The 21,585-nt window shown below is 37.8% G+C and overlaps 1 pseudogene; it reads left to right on the top strand.

Annotated features, from left to right (window-relative positions):
- Positions 1-11,232: 11,232 nt before the first annotated feature.
- Positions 11,233-20,192, top strand: LOC131429276 (putative nuclease HARBI1; annotated as a pseudogene).
- Positions 20,193-21,585: the final 1,393 nt, after the last annotated feature.

The raw sequence follows: 21,585 nt of genomic DNA, 5'->3' as shown, positions 1-21,585 counted from the left end.
CTGATGCGCAAAAAAAAGTTAGACTCGAAAAAGCTAAAGAGTTGCTTCGCTTGGCCGAAAGTGGTGAACTGCCGAATTTGGTTTTCTCCGATGAGAAACCATTCGTTATCCAGCAGTTTGTAAACAAACAAAATGATCGTGTTTACTTGCCAGAGAGGTCAGCTGAAAATTTGCAACTTCGGTTGGCCACCAGAACTCAAAAGCCGGCCATGGTGATGGTGTGGGCCGCCATAACAGCCGATGGTCGCTCGCCGCTCGTATTCATCGACCGTGGGGTCAAAATAAATGCGCAAATCTATCGCGAAAATATTTTGGAGGGAGTTCTGAAGCCCTGGGCACGCAAACATTTCGGCCGCAGACCTTGGACATTCCAACAGGACTCAGCACCATCGCACTCAGCACGCGCCACCCAAGAATGGTTAAGAAATGAGGTTCCTCGCTTCATTTCCACCGCACAATGGCCACCAAAATCTCCGGATGCCAATCCGTTGGACTATTGTGCCTGGGGTATTGTGGAAAGCAAGGTTGGCACTAAAAAATACCAAAGTGTCGATCATCTCAAGCAAGCGCTTCGCCGAGAATGGGACAAAATACCGCAGAGCCACTTTCGGGCAGCGTGTGATGGTTTCATTGGCCGTTTGAAGGCCATAGTTCGTGCCAAAGGTGGCCAATTCGAACAAATCTAAACCGATTCTCAAATTTGATGTTATTTCCGACATTTTTTGCTTTCATTCAATAAAATTTAAAAAAAAATGAAAAAATTATGGCGTTTTACTTTGTTGCAGTTTTTTCATCTCACCTTGTATGGTTTCGGCTTTACCGGTCTGTTAAATAAGAACGGCTGTTATATACTGCCCGACGTTTCGACCACTGGTTATCGTCTTTTTCAAGGGAAACTTTAAGTTTATTGGTTATGAAAGGTATTACAAAAACATTAAAACTGTGTGTTAACTCACTATCTTATCGTTCCACGCCTAAAAATCGTATGCCCACGAACGGATGTTTACATAATATGGGATTTTAATCACATTTGCTTTCTCATCGTTCATCCAGAGAAGCTGTTTGAGATTTATTGAATATCTTTACCTCTTGAATATCTTGAATAACTAAGACTTGACTTGCCTTGAAAGGTATTGGACTATTGTGAAGTGATACGTTAGGAAATCGAAAAGACAGACTGAGAATGAAAACAATTTTTCCAAAAAGTGAGAAAAAGCTGACTGGTGACTAGAGCATACAAACCCGAATAATAATATTGTGATATAAATGAGCATTTACAATTTTTACTGTTTTTTTTTGGTTTTAGAAATAAATAGAAGTAATGTTACACTGCGAGGCTAGATTTTGCTGTGCGGATACCTTACCTGTGGTTTCAATATAAAAATGAAGTGACTTGATTTACTTTGATTGACTCTGAAAAGAAGACTGTAACCGTAGTGAGCCTAATTCCGATAAAAAAATGGAATTAACTTTTAATTAACTCAATAATATTGTTCACATACTGTACTCCTGATCCGATAACACAGCATGTGAAAAAATAATATTTGAAAAATTTGCTATTATTTAAATTAAATTTTGCATGTATTTACCTAAATTTCAAGTACAACTGATACATTTCGGGTAATAGGACTCCGACTTTTCGCATAGTATCTTTAGAAGTCAGTCAGAAAAAAAAAACAGCTCAAGCACCGGACTAAAGTTTTCAAACAATATCGGGGACATGACAGTTGCCAGCAACTGCTAAATCTAGGAATAAATTTCAAAACTGCTGCATTTTCCAACTGAAATTGTACATAAAATTAAATGTACGGCTTCACTCGGAAAAGTTTTGTATTTTATTATTTTATAGCATGTACACTATCTAGATGACTGCATATCACAATCATCTCCATCTATCCGAACGAAACGAAGAGTTCTCGGATTCATTTCCGAGAGAGACAGCAACCAGCAGCCATGGGACCGATACCATCCGGTGCACTTTACTCCCTCCGTTCACCGCTCGACAATCCCGGCATGGCCAACCTGCTTGATTCGATGCTCTCGGTGTGAATGGCAGAGGATCGAGAAAAACTGGGAAGAATGGAAATGGAGCGAAAGCAGTGAAATGTGCGGATCCTTGAAGACGTGCAGAACTGTATTGCATTGGAGAGTAGTACGCCAGGCAGCAGTCACATCGTGATGAGGAAATGGTTCAACCCAACAGCCCTTCCAGAAGGAAGAAATGGAAGAAAAAGTGCATTCGCACACACGGACGAAACACTGTACTACTGTGTACCGTTTCTCACTCCCCGTAGAAATTGGCGATATCCATCCATCCTTTTTTTTCTTCTTCGGTCGACGGCCGTGACGTCTTCTCACGAGCTGAAGCGTGATATTGCTGCTTTGGTGCATGAGTATAGCCAGCGTGCAGCGTAACAGCATCCTGATTCGTCCTGGTCGTTTCTCGTCGTCGACGTGTTTCCTGATGTTGGCAAGAAGGATATTTATGCAGAACTTTATCCGCATTTCACCATCATAGCTAGCAGCTATATAACCGTTCATCAGAGTGTTCCCTCTCGCGGGGAAGGGGGACCAGGAGAGATGGGCGGGTGCAAACTTTTTGTGAAAAGCGAAATCACCCCTCCCAGAAGCCCCATCCTTTCGTCAGGAACAACTCAATGGCGGTGATTTGGTCTGATGCCATTAGGTTGGTGCTGATGCCGCTGCTGCTGCTGTATTTGTGCACATTCCATCCATGTACCATCCGTTCGTGCACTGTGATGCCGAAATGTTATTCGAACTCAAATACATGTAACCATTAAGAAATATGTTAAAAGTTTAAGAAAGATTTATTTTCACCCCGTCGTTTGGATCATTTTCCTCCGCACGGCTAATCTCTTACCCTTGTTCTCATTCTGTCGCTTTGATTGGTGGCCATTGAACGAATGGATTCCCGCCGTGCTGCAGATGTTGATGGTTCAGGTTTTATGGGAATCCGTTTGCACGGTAAAATCATGCAATCATTTAATGATTTTTTGTTTCACTACCTTTTTAAGGGGTAGACATCAACTTTCAGTCCGATGTATGTCTTCAGCATCGAACCAAAGTTTACATTAACTAGACAATTCATCCAAGGTGAGATTAGTCCATATTCTTGCAGTGAGTAGTACATAACTCATTAGTTTGGAGATTGAGAACGACGAGTGTGGCCGTACCAAGCCCGTTCAGCATATTTTATGATGCCACTTCTCTATCAGTCAGTGAATCAATAATCACAATTTATTTCCAATTTTCAAATTAATATTTCTCCGAAGTAAGTACACAAACTGATTAGTACATGTATTTTAATGTTTACTTTTTGCCTTTCAATTGATCTATTACACAATTTATTACATTATCATTAGATTCACAAGGCTCAAAATGTTATGCGGGAAGAAAATTATAGTTACGAGATTTGAATGAGATACATTTCGCAAGTAACGCATATTCATTATGAACAATTGTAACAACAGTAACGAAATTACAAACAAGTGCATGTTTGTAAAATGCATCATTATTGTTAACGATTGCATCATGATGATAGTGTAATTAAAAAACAAATCGACAATAACAATGTTTGTCAATAAAAATCGAAACATCCTATAGCAAACGTACATCAATTATTGTCCAACAAAAATGGAGTTAACTGCGGTCATATTCCGCTACTAGAAACATTAATTCTTAAAAGTAAATATTAGAAAAGTAACATATTCGCGAACCAGAAGCTTAACCACTGTACGCAAAAATTGGTGTTCAAGCTTTATTTATTGCTTCAACGTTGTTTACTGCATACGGCTAAGGTTGCTGTCAGATGTGCTGTCAACGCATCGCATTCACTCTGACAGGTTTGCTTTGATCAAATGTAATTTGTTCGCACCTAGGACAGGACCTGACATTCGTTAATGCACTTCGAGAGCCAGTTTAGGATCAGCTGGTGATTAGTTGAAATTGGCATAAGCTAGTACAAGTTGTTGAAATTAATATTACTGCAGGAGGGTGGTAGAAAAAGTGTTGTCAGTATCGTCGCTAACAATGTAGTTTGATATTGCATATTTTGTTTTTCTAATCATCTTTTTAAAATTATTAATTTCAATAGGAACTTAATTCAATTTGTTGTTAAATCCTGTCAATGTGGAAAGTATACAAGCACATTTAACAATCACTGGATGATAGAAAGACAAAGCCTGAAATCACGAGGTGTGATATGGACGAGAATATTGATTATGTTGGTTGTACTTGAGAATAGCACCAAATCTTTGGATACTTCTGTTTTTTAGTGTTTGTTATCAGATGTACAACTTTGCTTCCGCCGTTTTTTCCAAAATTAAAAGCTTTATTGCGAAAAAGTGCTTACAGACGTATTATTCAAAGTATTGTCCGTCGCTAGCGACAACTTTCTCCCATATTTCTGGCAATTTTCGGATCCCAGCTCGAAAAAAGGAGTCCTCTTTTGACGCTATCCATGAAGCAATCAATTTTTCCAACTCTTAGAAGGATTGGGGAATACGGCGAGTGAGGCAAGACTTCCCATTTCAGCGTTTCCAAGTACTTTTTGACCACTTTTGCGACGTGACGTGGCCGAGCATTGTCGTGTTGGAGGATGACTTTGTCATATCGCTCTTGATATTGTGGCCTCTTTTCTTTAAGCGCGCGACTAAGGTGCATCAGTTGCGTTCGGTAGCGATCTCCTGTGATGGTTTCACCCGGTTTAAGAGCTCGTAGTAAATCACACCGTGGTGATCCCACCAAATACAAATCATAACCTTGGCGCCGTGAATATTCGGTTTTGCCTTCGACGAAGTAGCATGTCCGGGCTTTCCCCATGATTTTCTGCGTTTAGGATTATCGTATCGAACCCACTTTTCATCTCCGGTTACGATTCGATGTAAAAACTCCTTACGATTTTGTCTTTGAAGCAGTTGCTCACATACCTTATGATAAAAAAAGAACCGGAATTTTCATTTTAAAATTCCCGCGCTTGTCCAATCGGTTAACTTTTATTCTCTCAACGTTGGCAACACTTTTATACACATTCTGTCAATTTTTGACGCATATCGTACGATTAGTTTTTGTTTGGCGTCTATTCAAAGAAGTTGAAAAATTTTCGTGTGGCGATTTTTATAATGGATGAAAATTTAGAACAACGGCTCGCCTTCGAAGCGCCATTCGGTCGATTGTTGTGCGGTTTCGACGTCATATTCATAGATCCACACCTCATTACCAGTTATGATGCATTCGATGAATGTGGGGTCACTATATGTGTTGGAAATCATTTCTTTTGCCACATCAACACGACGCTGTTTTTGAATGAAATTCAGCTTTTTTGGCACCAGCCGAGAAGCGACGCGTTTCAAACCCAAAACATCAGTTAAAATGTGTTCGGCTGATCCATAAGAGATGCCCAACAACACAGCAATCTCTCTAATCGGTACAGAACGATTTTGCAACACGATTTGCTTCGCCGATTCAATGTTTTCTTCAGTAACAGATGTTGTTGGACGGCCACGGATCTCATCATGATCCAAGCTTGTACGACCACCTTTGAAGCGTTTATACCACTCGTATGGTTGTATTTTTCCTAGACACGATTCACCAAAGGCCTTTTCTAACATTTTCAACGTTTCGAAACACTTAAATCCATTTGCAACACAAAATTTGATGCACGCACGTTGTTCTTCCATTATAAAAATCGTCACACGAAATTTTTTCAACTTCTTTGTATAGACGCCAAACAAAAACTAATCGTACGATATGCGTCAAAATTTGACAGAATGTGTATAAAAGTGTTGCCAACGTTGAGAGAATAAAAGTTTACCGATTGGACAAGCGCGGGAATTTTAAAATGAAAATTCCGGTTCTTTTTTTATCATAAGGTACAAATAGACGGCGCTCGATGTCCCTCGGTTTCAACTCGTACGGCACCCAGTTTCCTTCTTTCTGAACCATGCCCAAGGCCTTGAGACGTTTTGAAATGGCTTGTTGACTCACTCGCAACGATTCGGCAAGCTCTTCTTGGGTTTGGCACGAGTCTTCATCAAGCAATGCTTCTAGTTGTTCATCTTTGAAGGTTTTTTCTCTTTCATCACCATGTTTGTCTTCGACATCGAAATCACCATTTTGAAAACGTTGAAACCACTCTCGACACGTTCTTTTACTCAGAGCAGCATCACCGTAAGTTTCTGAGAGCATTCGATGCGCTTCAGCTGCATTTTTTTCGAATTGTAACAGATAAGTAAAACTTCCCGCAAATGGCGAGAATTGGGCACATAAACAGATATTTTCGAGCGTGAATAATACGAAAACAAGAACAACTGTCACTGAAACGATGATGACAGTTCGTTAGGCGCTGTACACACTCACTTTAAAGGCATTATCATCTATGTATTTTGACCAGCCTCAGCCGGTACTGCCACCTATCGGAAAACAGCGGAAGCAAAGTTGTACACCTGATAGTTTTTTTTCTCAAATTGAATATGTTAGATAATTTAGTTAATAAAACTGCAAAAATTCATTACCCTACATATGTGTTTTAGAAAAATTGTGTTAAACTGTTTCAACTATATGTTTTCTTTAAAATAAGCCATTGATCAAAATGAATTCAGTGCTATATTTTTGACTGATATAACATTTGTCTGAGTGTTTTCAAATGATAAATAATTGCATGTTATAAGGGGAGAAGCTTTTCAGAATGAATAATTATCTCTACTGGTGATCGCGAGGAATGTATTATTTATAACAGGGATCAACCGGAATAAGATGAGAAATATTTTTCTGAAAAAAGAAGCCAGTTATCTGGCCATGTCCTAGATTCGCACGCGCGTCTTGACGCTTCGCGTGACACTTGAACTCTGACAGCAACCTAAGGTTGCTGTCAAAGTTAGCGCGATTTGCGAAGCGATGTGATGAGTTCACAATACCAAGGTTAGAGTCTTCTAGCAAAGCAAAATTTTGGAATTACATTCTTTTTGTGAAATTTGGCCTTTCTGTTTCAACAGACTTCGCAGCCGGTTCTTAGTGTACAGAATCATTGCATGGATAGTACTATGGATCCTACTAACACTAAGAAATCCTTCCAGGCCGGGGCTCGAACATACGACAACTGATTTGTAACACCAGCGTCCTTTGCATTGAACCGCCAACCCGGGGTTCAGAGTCTTATAAATGTTTAAAAAGACTATTTAAATGGCATTTTCACATCACTAGGTGGATGAAAAAGAGTTTTTTTCTATTTGGTTTATATGACACCTGCCAAACATGTTTAATATACATCAAGTCATTGAACAAACAACGTCACATTTTTTCATCGTGTTAAAAATGTTACATTTTGTACCAGAAAGTTATGATTTACGGAAAGCATTATTTTTTCCATTCGAAGAAAAGTTCTGCAGAGTCGCATCGAATACTTGTTGAAGCATATGATGATCATGCTCTATCAGAAGCAAGATGAATTTCAAGGTGAGAAATGAAAAATATGGAAGATAAAGTTTGAAATCTCCGAACTGCAAACAGTGGTGGATGAAGATGATACTTCTAGTCCAAAGCGAATCTTGAATGTTACACAACAAACAATTGTTTTAGCTTTGTTTAATAGCTATGGGAAAAGTCTCAAAAGGGGTATAATGGGTGCCACATGAATTGAATGAAAGATAGATGAAATTTAGCTTCAAAGATTGGAAAGAAAGTCAGTAATTTATTCATTTTTAGTTGGTTTGACGTAAAGTCTCCATAACTAAGTTCAGTTTTTGCAGTGACTTAGTGGAAACATATATTGGAGAAGCCAAATGAATGAAAAACTCACAGAAAAGATGATTCTTTGGAAAAAGATACGCTCAGAGACAGAACTCTAACCTGCGTTCTTATACATTCCGTGCATACGCGTTATCATTTCCGCCACCCTGAGCTGTGATAGACATCGAACATGGTCTAAATCCTATCCGCCTCGTGGCCGGTATCATATATCCAAACATCCTATTCTTATTTGCTCTATACCTATTCTTCCGCTCAAGCACTGGGTAGGAGCCTTTTCTATTGTACCAGTCGCTGGTTGGTTGCCCAGTCGTGTATTAAAACCTTATCTATCACAAGGCTTAGGGTGGCGAAATGGTGACGCGTATGCACGGAATGTATAAGAACGCATGTTTGACCCCTGTCTCTGAGCGTATCTTTTTCCAAAAAATCATCATTCTGTGAGATTCTCATTCATTTGGCTTCTCCAATCTATGTTTCCACTCAGTCATTGCAAAAGCTGAAGAGAATCAGTTTTGCATCAAACTGTCACTGGCGATGAAAAAAGTGTTTATTTTAAAAATCCTAAACGGAAAAAAAAATCATGGATTAAACCAAGACAAATATTGGCTGCAAAATTAGCTTGATTCGGCAAGAAGAAATGCGCTGTGTTTTGTGGGATTAGAAAGATGTGGTGCATCATGAACTTCTCAGGTCTCAGAACTGTCAATACTAATCGCTACAGTCAACAAATGATCAATTTAAAACATGAATTGATCGAAAAGCGATCAAAATGGATCAGAAGACATGTCAAACTAATTTTGTTGAATGAAAATGTGCCTGCACACGAAGCAAAACCGGTTCAGTATACAATCAAAGAACTTGGCTAGGAGCTGCTACACCACTCGTCGTATTCACCAGATTTGGCCTCTTCCGACTGCCATTTGTTTTCACCGATCGGCCCCGCATTGGTTGAGCAGCATTTCGATTTCTACGAAGTCAAAAATATCTGATTGGTTTACTTAAACAGACGAACATTTCTTTTGTCTATTCTATTCCACAAATTACTAGAAAAATGATCAGATATGTAGAAGCAAATGAAAGTCTTGGCATTGCATTCCTTTTGTGTAATTTGGCCTTTCTGTTTCAACAGATTTCGCAGCCGAATCTTAGCGTACAAAATCATTGAATGGCTAGTACTACGATCCTACAGACATTATGAATCCTTCCAGGTCGGGGCTCGAACATATGACAACTGGCTTGTAAGACCAGTGACGTATGCATTGAACCAATACTTTAAATATTTTTTTTCATTTTCCTATTCAAAATCATTGTTTTATTTTAACAAAAAACGCTCAATTCATACCGGTATTTCTTGTACATACAATTCATGTTCAATTTCATTATCTTTGTTTCGCAGTTGGATAGTCGATATTGTGCAAGAAACATCTTTTGTAAGTACAAGTGTATGCATATGAGCATTATGATCATCTATATGTAAATCAAAGTGACTACTTACCACGATTTTTAAATGCTTTTGTTATCTTCCCTAAAGAAAATTTTCGAAATAATTGCGAATCAAAGACTACTTCTTCATGAAACTAACTTTGATTCGACATCCACAAAAGGTAATGCTAAGCTTTCTCACAAAAACACTCCGCGAGGGCTTCGTCATCCTTCTGCGCAATATTCCAATGCGTATTTCTAGCCAGCAGACTACTGGCAGGATCTCCAGCGGAAACATATTTTAAAACATCCAGCGGAGTTCACCTCACCAGCACACGCCCTGCGTTTCGCTCCATCATAATCATCATCATCATCATCATGATCAGCACCGTCACAGGCCGTTCTGTAAATGAGCCAACAACTGTGTCCTCTCGGTTTGAGCCGTTTCAGTCCCATCCATTTGCACAACTTTTGCCTAACACCGAAACCCTTTTCTCAACCTCCGACGAATTTATATAACTTTTGAGCATTCCTGGCTTCCAATGGAAGCCAACCGCCACCCCCGCGGTACCATATCTCGGCGCACCGAAAGGATAGGATTTGCTTCCTATTTAGACAGCCGGAGAGCGAGCATCGTTTGGATTGCTAATATAATAAATCAAAAATTAAACGACATCTTTAGAAATCATAATCATAATTCCTGCCACCCCGCCCAACGACCGGCTCGCTCCACTCATTGGTGCCACTTTTGTGGCGCAAAACGTCCGTATAGAAATATTTCACGTTTTTCCTATTTTCCTACGGTTTCATTTTTTGGCTTTTTTATGTGCGATTTCTCCTTGGCACAGAGGAGTTTTTCCGGTGGCCCCCGAGGGGGTGTCATACCCTCGTCCAACAACCGAGCGCTCATTGTGACGGTACATCGCTGCTGCTGCTGCTGCTACTACTTCTGCTTCCAAATGCCCTGCAGCTAGAAAAAGGAGTATATTTCAAATATATAAGTACCGAAAGAGTGTTAATGAACGAATTACCCGAGAAGAGAATTTTTCAACCAACAGTCACAAATCATCGACACACAAACTAACTCTTCTGTCGCTGCTCAAAACTGAAGGAAGCCCCAGCCCAGTTACCGGAATGCCGGACGACCACGGGAGCTACGGGAACCGAGGGCAACCGGAGCCGAGTCGCCATAATTCATGGGTATCAATTTAAATTACAGCGGTAAATCTTAATAAATTCCCGATAGACGCTTGATAGTGTCCTTTTGACGAGGGCAAATGGTGAAAATTATGTTCGGACAGTGACGGAAGTGGTAGGGGGGGGGGGGGGGGGTAAATGAAATTAACTGCTGAAAGTTTGATTTTTGAACCGTGACACCGCGGGTATTGGCGTGAGTTATCCCTGTATGTGTGTATGTTTGATGGGAAAGGTGTAGTCGGTGGCGCGAAGAGAACTGCGTGTTTCAATCGAACATTTTTTACATGTAATGTAACATATCCTAATTATGGTACTCTAAAAACAAACGCATGACGTCTTTGATTACTTTACTATCGATGCAGTGTTTCTAGAACCACTTCAACCATTCCTTTTGATCATCATCTTATACCCTGTAATCAAACTTCTATAGCTGCTTGCGCAACCGACCGACTTGGTTTCACTATTTTTTACGTTTCGTCTTCGACTAGTCAATGCTGAACAGTCCAAATTGAATTGCTAAGCAGACGTGAAGTTAACGCAATTTGCGAAACTCTCAATCTGAATTGTTTTGCACTGACGGCTCGAAGGCGAAAGGTGAAGGATAGTGAAATTGGTTATGTGCCCACATACTTTTCTTGCATTATTAACAGTTTTTTATATCGTTTATTTATTTCAGCTTCAACCTAGTTGCGATCGTTCACCGGGTAGTTTTGCCACATTTATCAATGTAGACTACGTCACACGCGAACAGCTTAGATTTTAGCGGTGGACGAGCAAAATTTTGCTCTTGCTTCGATGCCATTTTAACAATCGAGAAGTAAATATCAAAATTAAACAGTAGACACGATGTTTAATGAGATCGGAAGCGACATAACGTACTGTAAGTACATGATTCAAGTTGCAGTTCACTTCACTTGCGAACTTAAACTTTAAACGCAATATGGGATGTCGGAAGTTGTCTCTTTTTCGTCGTATGTGGAGATTTACTTTACTTTTAAATCGGTTTAGATTATTCAACGTTTGCAAAAAGGAATTTGCAAATGAGATGATTTGTAAATCTTAATTATCGACGGTTAGCTATTTTTTTCGGTTGATGTGGAATTTGTTGCGAAAACTAACGGATTGTAAGAAACTATCAGCTAACAAACAAGGGCCCGGAAATTGTATTCGCGTCTTTTGCAGTGTCCGGATGCATGCATTTTGATGGACAATGAGACTTATGTAAAAGAGGACTCAAAAACCCTTCCACACGGAGAACCCTTCGATCATAAAATTGCGATATCGCAGTTTTTGATTTTTGCGACAGTTGATTTAACTAATTTCTTTTTGATTCAATCAATATGATTTTTGATTTGCATATATTCAAGTAGTTGAAAAATATGTTGTTTGAATGCTGTCAAATGCGGGGACAGTTGAAAAAAAAAACAATAATCGCAATGCAAAATCAATAACTTTTTTAGTTGAAATCTGTTCGCGTCGCTTCAAAATGTCAATGAAAACAACATCGATGGTTAAAGCGTTTGGTGAAATTGTGTTCATTCGATTTGAGAATTTTATGATAACAAGTGTTTATCTAACAGCGGTGTTGTGATAAAGTTAACCTTTTTTAAGATGAAAATGATTTGGTGACAAATTAGAAAATGTTAATGAATGATCAACTCGTAATCTTTCAGGTATGCGCAAAAATGTTATGCTTCAAATTCGATCATTGATTTAATTCCAGCAGGCTGTTTTACTTCCAGCTGTTTGATACCGATGATGATGTTCATGCAATAGCAATAAAATGCTTTTTGACATGAATTTAATTTATAAAAGTTGCTGCGATTCAATGGCGCGTTTGAATTGCCGTCGCAAAATTCCAATTCCCAGCGGTTGATGCACCCAAGCTCATATAAATTGACTAAAATTATAAGTGCATAACTTTAGTTCAACCGTTTGAAGGCATCATCTTTCAATACTCATTTCAGGTAAATTTAATAAAAATATCTAAAACAAATAAAACCTATTTATTTTTCAACTAACAGAATTTTTTTTCAATAACAACACCAGTTATTTCAACTAAAATATTTGTTGAAATTGAAAGGTATGTGTCCTCACTAATTGACAGCATTTTTTTCAAACAGTTAAATTAGTTGTTTCAACCATCGTTTCTGCTAATCGAAAAACAAAAATGACAGTTTAGTTAAAACAACAATCGATTAGTTGTACCAAATTTTAACCAATCGAATTCAGAAAATCAACTAATATTCTGGTTGAAATGGGATCGCGGGTGGTTCCGTGCAGGTCCACAATACTTTACTGTCATCGTTGGGGAGGATGTGAGCGATGCGGACAGGTCGATTCAAGAGGAGAAATTCTTTCGAATAGTACTGGTATGGCAAGCAATATGTTCCTGTGGTTTGAAGTCAACCATTTTTTACACTACCGGAACTATAAATGCAGAAATCTATCGATCTGAGTGTCTCCAGGAGAGATTTCTGCCTTTATATAAGAAGCATAGTACACCTCCACTGTTTTGGCCGGATTTAGCGTCGGCTCACTATGCCAAAACCACTCTCAATTGGCTTGCGGAAAAGGGTATAAATTTCGTTGAGAAAAATATCAATCCACCAAATTGCCCTCAGCTTCGACCCATCGAACGTTACTGGGCAATCGTTACAGAAGACTGCAAGGATGGCTTATATCGTATCAAAGAACGCTCATCAGCAACTCTTCACACGATTGAATCAGTGCCATCAAAGAGAGACGGATATCATCGCAACAACAAAAACCCGGCATCGCTCATTCAATATAGAATAGACACCAGCGCGAGAGCTAATTTCTCTCGATGATATTTCTGAGAATCAAAGGTTAGCACGCTGCTGTGGGGATCCTCTCTGAAGTAACAAACGGTCACTTATTCTCGTTTCGCGATCCGATTCTATACAGGCAGTTGATAATTACGATAGAATCATTTTACTATTGCCGCTTATTCTAACTATGTGCATATAACCTTCGTATAAGTTGTGTCTATGAAAATGTATGTGAATGCTCCACACAAGGGTTTTGAAATATTGCAACCTAGTATGAGAATCATCAAGTTGAATCATCGATTCGATTTTCTGCGATTATTGTCAACTTGCGATTCTATCTTGGGAAATTCCACACAGCAACGATTATTATCAGACTGTAAATTTTTTTTAAGGGCGTGAAACACTCAGAGTATGAAGTGGAGCGAAGAAATGTAGCAAAATTCTCTCACGGTTCATGCATTGAGAGACTCGAGTTCTTGTAGCATCTTCTATCGGATTGAAAATGTTGTATACAATATTGACAGCAATATAGCAGCTTCTGTCAAATTTTCGGCAATCACCAACACTGGAAGACTGGTAAGGCAGCTGGGAACATGCAGAAGTTCAAAAAAAAAATTTTCCTCAAGAGTCCAAAAAATGCGATGCAATAATTGTCCGGAACTGGATGAAGAGCGTTCGATCAGAAGTTCGAAAATTCGTGAAGGAATAACTTAAATTTCATCCGGATTTCATCATGCTCAAGTTTAACCTCGTACAATAAAGGATCAATTTTTAGTTTGAATAAAATATCGTTTTTTATCATAATTTGAAAGAAAAATTTGTGGATAGCTTATTTTCGATACACTCCTTACACAGTTCGAAAAAATCTTGTGATTTTACATCTTATAAGATGCACATAAATGGAGCGTCGTATTGCACACAAATTTTCATCCAAGAACATGTAATATTATGTGTTTTGAAAATTACATGGCTTAAATTCAAAAGAAATAAAAACCAAAAGATCGTTAGCAGCAGCGCGACTTGAACCAAGAAACACTAGATCACAAGCACATCGGTTACTCGACTGAACCACAGAGCTCATACCTGTTCATTGAATAATTGATGCATATAAATCCATACAGTGGCACTTGGTAGCCGAGTACAAATTTCACTCGGAACGTGTAAATTTCTGTGTGAATGTAATATTGCGTCATTTGAAAAATGAGGTAGTTGTTAATTGTATCGTTTGTAGAATTCTGTCACCTGTAGAATTCATAATTTTTTTCTGTGTATTACATCTACTAACCTTCGGTAATGACACAATATTACGTCTACTAACATGTAAAACTAAATTTTTCGTCTGTATCGATGTAAGCTTCAGCTAAATAAACTGAGAAGTTACTGATATGTCTTATCTTTACATGCTTTGAGTTGTGAATGTTAGTGAATCGTGACGCTCTTTTTATGTGCATCTATATAAAGATGTAAATTTTTCGAAATGTGTAGTGTTTATCTAAACTTAGAGCAGAAAAAATTTTTGCTTCTCATGTCCAACTTTCGACATGACTCTTGATAATGACGAATAAACTTCTAACTTCTGACATGACGCAGAACCCACATTTCCTCCCTTATGAATTTCTGAGCAAATAAGTTAAACTTTAACGATGATGAAAAAGGAACAATTGCCGTATTAGTCTGTAAAAATCACACGATTTTGATTCAGAACAGTTTCTTTCGACCGATTCTCGAAGTCGACAGAAAACGAAAATCCAAGTTGTTGCCTATCGTTTCATCCGACTTATATTTGGTGATTCGGGCAATTGAAAACTTTGTATAAAAAAATTAGTAAGTAGAGAAATTTTAGGTTTCACAACAGAGAAAAAAAATTGGGGAAAAAACAACTTAAAAGGATCTCACTAAATTACAGAACTTGAAGATTTATTTTCATTCTAAGCTTCTCGCAACCTCCGAATCCATATATTTCCAATTCAGCTGATTCATAATTCGATCTAAATATGAGCTCTAATAACTGAAAATTTCTAATATCATTTTCAAAAATATGACCATCGAAACTTGATACGACGATTAGGGTAGATCATCTTTTCTGTTGTTTTGCACTTTTACAGATTATAGCAATTTTTCTATCGAACTTTGAATACAGTTTAGTGATTGTCAGTTGCAGCAAGCTTGTCCTGCTTCAAGTAAATATGTCGAACAAATAAAAGCCAATAATTTTCTTAGAGGAAAGTTTCAATCATAGAGATTAATAAAATAATGTATTAGGTATTAGAATTACTGGAAAACCCGTCTTTCGAATGGGGCCTTGGCCTTAGACCCATAGTGTTATATACCATTCGACTCAGCTCGACAAGATCGCAAAATGTCTGTGTGTATGTGTGACTGTATGTGTGTGTAGGTGCGTGTACTTTTCAAAGATTTTCTACCGCTCAATTTTCTCGGAGATGACTGAACCGATTTCAGCAAGCTCAGGCTATTACACCATTGATCAAGTTCGAAGATCAAATGGCTGTCACTTCTGGTTCCGGTATATAACGGTATAAGTGATGTAATCGCAAAATGCGTTGTTTTTTTACTGCTCAATTTTCTTTATCCGTTCACAATGATTGATCAAGTACTAGAGGGCTTAACGGTCCAACAAAAATGTATGTAAATCAATCAAACTTTTTATTGAAAACAAAAATCAAGTTTTTTCTACAAACAATTCATGCGAAATGAAGAAAAACCTTCGAACTTCCTTGGTCTCTTTTCTCACCGCAAAACACCAGTTTATTAACTGTGACAACTGTCGTTAGCGTCTTCTTAGAGTTCTGTTTTACGATTTTTCTAATGTTTGAGAGTGTTGAGAGGGTTCATGTCCTTAGGCACATTCTGGGTGTGCCGTAATGGCAAGATGCCAATTTCGGACAAAACAGAACGGAATCATTGGTTTGTATAAAAAAAATACGACGGACGTTTTTTTAACTACACTTGCACATAAATTTCCTAGATAATGATTACGGTTGCGATTTCAATATCACTCTTCACGCCACGTGATATTTTTTTGTAAATCTCGACAGCATTATGTGTTTGAAAATCTCTGACACCTCTCCTCTTAATATTCCCGTTCGACAGTGGCTTGCCGAGAAAATTTGGCGCCCGGGGCAAAATAAGATTTGCCGCTCCCATCGTTGGTTTTGTGAGCAAAAAAATGCTGAGCTCCATCTCCCGAAAGATGGACGAGAAGAAAAAAAGTACCAAGGGTTGGTTTGCCACCCCCTAAAAACGTTGCGCCCGGGGCGAATTCGATGTTTTAGCGGCTTTCGGTTGGTTGTCTGCAAACGTTCTTCGATGCTTTTTCATTATATTGGTGACAGTTGAATTGGTGTTATTTAACAAATTCGTCATCGTAACATCGTAGCACTCATCATGTAATGGTTCTGTACGCAATGAATCGGCTGCGAAGTCTGTTCAAACAGAAAGGACAATAATTTTGGAAACTTTCAAGAAATTTCTGCAATCGAAAAAGAAAATAAACAAAGCCAGGCTTTGATTTTCAGTTAGCATACAAAAAATGTAAAGTGCCTATTAATTTATTACTTTATACTTGTTTTGTAGTTGTTTTGATTTTTTTTTTCTTTCATTCATAGAAACGATCGTTATACGCAATATTACAACAATTTAGTAGTTTCATGCAAATTAACAAGTTTGATATGCGTCTGATCAATAATTCTCTTATGTATCCCAAACGCTCAAAACCTACTAATTCAACTCAAATCGCAGATTCTGCTGACCCGTTCCCTACGATGTAACCCGCGAGACTACGATGTAAATCAACACAGAACATCTGACCAAGAGAAGAAAAACTACCCAATTACCGTCCAAAATTTCCCATTCGGGAAAGATACCCGTCAAAAGCAGCCCTCTCCATTTACTGGGCACCACATTTAGGGAGCTAAATGTCATGTAGCTATGTTGGCACTGTTGGCAACAGTTCACCTTGACGAGAAGCAAAACTAACCTCGATTTTCTACGTTCAAACCGTCGTTAGAACTATGTGAGTTGTGACACACTGATGACTCGTTATCTGAACTTATTTGCAATAAATTTGGCTCGGCTCATAAAAAGGATGTTCCGAGAATTATGTTTATGTTTTTGTTGCGTTTCGTTGTGGTCGTGTTGCGAATCTTCCACCCTAGCGAGTTATCTGGTTTTATGTATGGTCTGAAATCCTGGGCGGATATTAGGCATAATCACTACCAGGGAATGTAGCTGATTCTAGTTGTCTTCCGGATCTTGAAATGTGTTAATCATTAATACTTGGCGTTTGTTTACACCTTTCGAAAAATACGTTTACTGATGAGTTAATTATAAATCACGATATTTTAAATGGGAATCGTCCTTCTTGTAGATCTTGAATATTTAGTCATGTGTCGATGTTTTAATATTTACTATGAATATGAAATTTTCGTATACTTCCTATATGTTACAATCTTCTTCACTACAACCCTCTTTGTGAAACATTTTTCCTTCGCAACCAATATGATTCTGGATTCTATAATCATCATTTTTGTCAAAGATCACACCCTTTTGATAATTCGACTTGGCGATACCATCTACATTAAGCCGTATGAATAAAAACTAGCATTTGCTCAAGCTTTGCTTAATTCGAGCAGTCGAGCAGTCGTTTTAAGCATTTGCTCAGGTTTGTATGAATAAAGACCAGCCCCCTGCTATGACGTCATGAAACTGTGGCCAGCATCATTCTGCAAAAACCAAAACAATGAAGAAGAATGGCTAACTAAAATCTGGATATTACAAACTACTTGTTTATTCAGTACCCTTTAAAACACTTCCCCGCAAATTATCGATCAGAATATCATCACTACGATAAGGAAATTAAGATTTTACTCGAATTGAAATGCTCGAATGTTTGTTTACCGTACTTTGAGCGCTCTGATTGCCCACCAAATGCCCCAGATGTTGGCCACGCTAGCACTTGCTGGAGCGCCCTATCTTTGCCACCGGGCTGATAAAGACTTTGCTTTGACAGTTGTTTTCCCGATTTGAGAGTTTGCTTTTCGAACATCTGATTCCGTATGAATAAAGTTGAAATTTGTGAGCAAATGCTCAACAAGTGATAAGTAAATGCTTTGATTTCTGGAGCATGCTCAGTAGCTTGCTCATGTGTTCTACAAATGTTATATCAGTCAAAAATATAACTCTGAATTCATGTTGATCAGATGCTTGTTTCAAAGAAAACGTTTAGTTGAAACAGTTTATTAAAATTTTTCTGAACCACATTTTTCGGTAATTATTTCTGCAGTTTTATTAACTAAAGTATCCAAAATATTCAATATTATTTGAAGATTATTCTAGAAATAGTTTCCGTAATATTAAAAAATACTTAAGCCGTAGAGAAGGCATCGATGAAAACTTCAGGAGTCTGTATCGTTTCTCGCGAGAAAACGTTGATTATTTAGCTAACACTTTCCTTAATGGACACGAAGAAACTCGAGGAGGTGTTGAAAAAATGAAATGTTTTTTTTGCGGTATGTTAGAGACCCGGGTTTCCAGGTACGATTTTTTATAATTGGGAAGTTTCATTTTTATGCTACACGGGTACTTTTTAATAGGACGGAGTAGGAGAAGATTTGGGACTACACCAAACAACTGTATGTAAAACGATTTGGTTTGTTGCTGACAAAATTACTTCAAGAGCTCAATTTCCACGAAAATACGAAGATTTTGAAAAAGAAAAGTCACTTTGGCGCAAAAATTATAATTTTCCGTCGGTTATCGGTGCAACAGATTGCACTTACATTGCTATAAAACGACCAAGTAAATACAAAGACGAATACGATAATCGGAAAGGTAACACTATATTCAATGTTCTAGCTACATGCAATGCATTGGAAATGTTTACTAGTGTAGATGGTCGTTTGGTTGGTTCTGTGCATGACGCCAGAGTTTGGCGAAACTCAGAGATTCAAAGCATTCTTCTTGAAAACCAAACAGGATCTATACTTCTTGGTGATGAAGCTTACCCATTAACACCGTGGTTAATGATTCCATACAAGAATCCTTCAAATGCTGAACAAAAATCCTACAACATTCAGCACACGAGAGAAAGAGTTGTAATAGAAAGAGTTTTTGAACAAGTAAAACAAAGATTTCCCATTCTTCAATCAAAAATCCGTGTTATGACAAACCGAGTGCCAACTATAATTATTGCATGCTTCACCCTGCATAACATTACAAAACTGCTCAAAAACGAAGATTATTTATTGACAGAAATAGATGAAACTAGCACTACGATGCTCCAACGTGGAAAACGTCGAAGAGATGCAATTGCATCATTCATCCATAAATTATTCTATAATTCTACTCCAAGAACAATACAATTAAAAAAATCAATGTTTTGCCTTTTTCTATGGAAAATTAACTAAATAGGTGGAGAAACTAACTTTGCTTGGAGCTCCGGAGACCCAGCGTTATATACAATTCGACTGTGCTTGACGAGATCGGAAAATGTCTGTGTGTGCACTTTTAAAGGAAGTTTCTCTCCGCACAGTTTTCTCGGATATAGCTGAACCGACTTAAACAAAATTAGTCTTGTCTGAAAGCTACTATTGGGTTCTGAATAAAGTTCAAATATCATTTGAACTTTTGACATATCGGGTTCCGGAGATATACTGGTATAAGTGACGTAACCGACAAAACTCGCATTCTTCTATTCGTTTTTTTCTGAAAGTAACTAATGATCAATTTCAAATGTATTATTAGTGATACTGTTAGTTTGAGGAGTGTTTTCAACTATTCAACGTAAGCGTTTATAATTTATGTTAAAAATCAGCCTAAATTCTTGTCAGTGATTATTCTAACGAAATACTGAATCACTTCAGATTCATCTTCGTTGTCGAAAAATGTGGAAACAAAACAAAAATCTGTTTATTCTTTTTTGAAACATTTTTCAAATAGCTGAATACGCTCACCTGTAGAATTCAGGTACTCAACCTCCTGAAAGCACAAATTTAGCCAAAAACTCAATTCAGAAATGAAATACGAAATTGAAACAAAGAGAAACTGGCAGAAGAATGACGTAGCAAAATCTATGTTCGAAATTCCAGTTTGCTAGGTTGCAAGCTAAGCAAAGTAAACTTTTATTCATACGGATTATAAACGATATTAAAAGTGTAAATTGTATGCCTGAACACTATGATTTCTACAGCGCTGCCGCAGATAATAAGCTACCTGAATTCCTTTTAAAAACACCCTCCAACGGGTATTCACTAAACTATTGTACCCTATGGTAGTGACCTCCCATACGTACAAAGAAAACTAACGCACAATGGATTTGCTTTGACACAAAGATGTCAGTGTCGATTTATCCTAATACGATCCACAGAAACTACACAACGTATGAAAATGATTCGAGTCATGGGAGAATGTTCTCATTATTATTTCGTGTAGTTCCCGTGCATTCAAAAACACTGCTATTGGCGATCTATCGTTGTGTTTCACAACTAGAGGCGTACGAGTGTCAGGATGATGATTGCAAATTTATCTGTCGAAATACAAGTGAAAATCAATCTTCACTAATAAAATCTTTTATAAATTTTTAACATCATCATTCGTTCGTCACATTAAAACATGTTTTCCCGAAATAACATGATATAATTGTCAGTAAGCACAACCCTGCTAGCATTTTCCTTCACTTTTCGACTATGTCAAAAGGCAAGCTGTTCAACAACAGCAGTTTTCCATCAAAATAGCCATGTAATCATAATAAAACAAAGCTAAAAACTGGTACCAACGTTGCCAGGTATACCGATTTCTCGGTATTTATACAGATTTTTGCCGTCTATACCGCAATACAGATATGTTACCCCAAAATACCTATAACTCACGAATTATACAGATAGGTACCGATTTTGGTTTTTAGCTTGAATAGACATGAGAAAAGGTTGTCGTGGGACCATTTTGTTTTGCTCACCTCTTGGTGACATTTTCTACTACTTATGTAGAAGAGACTCTCATACCGATATGGCACAGATAGATTTTTGCGCCGAATACAGATTTTTGAAAAAACGAGCTGGCAACGCAGACTGGTACAACCACTTTTGTTTTTAAATTAAAAGATGACTTTTTCGGTCATTTGCTGCTCAAAAATATTCGAAACGTTGGCAATAAGCGTGAAACGATAATATCATTCATAGCTAGGAGAAGTACCTGGCTTATTTCTTAATTTTCGGATGTTGTCAAAATACTTTTTCTTTCCTACCTGCGACGTAGGCATTTTTGCAGTTTGTTTATAAACAAACTCAATACCAAGTAATATGTCATGAGTATAACATAATCTTAGTGTGAACAGTGCGGTTTCAACTTTATATTACTATCGTTAAAACATGTTATTTTCTGCAGGTGTGAA

This window comes from Malaya genurostris, chromosome 2 (assembly GCF_030247185.1).
Source record: "Malaya genurostris strain Urasoe2022 chromosome 2, Malgen_1.1, whole genome shotgun sequence".
Classification (NCBI taxonomy): Eukaryota; Metazoa; Arthropoda; class Insecta; order Diptera; family Culicidae; genus Malaya; species Malaya genurostris.
The sequence above is the reverse complement of the archived record's forward strand: the minus strand, read 5'-3'. Positions and strand labels throughout refer to the sequence as shown.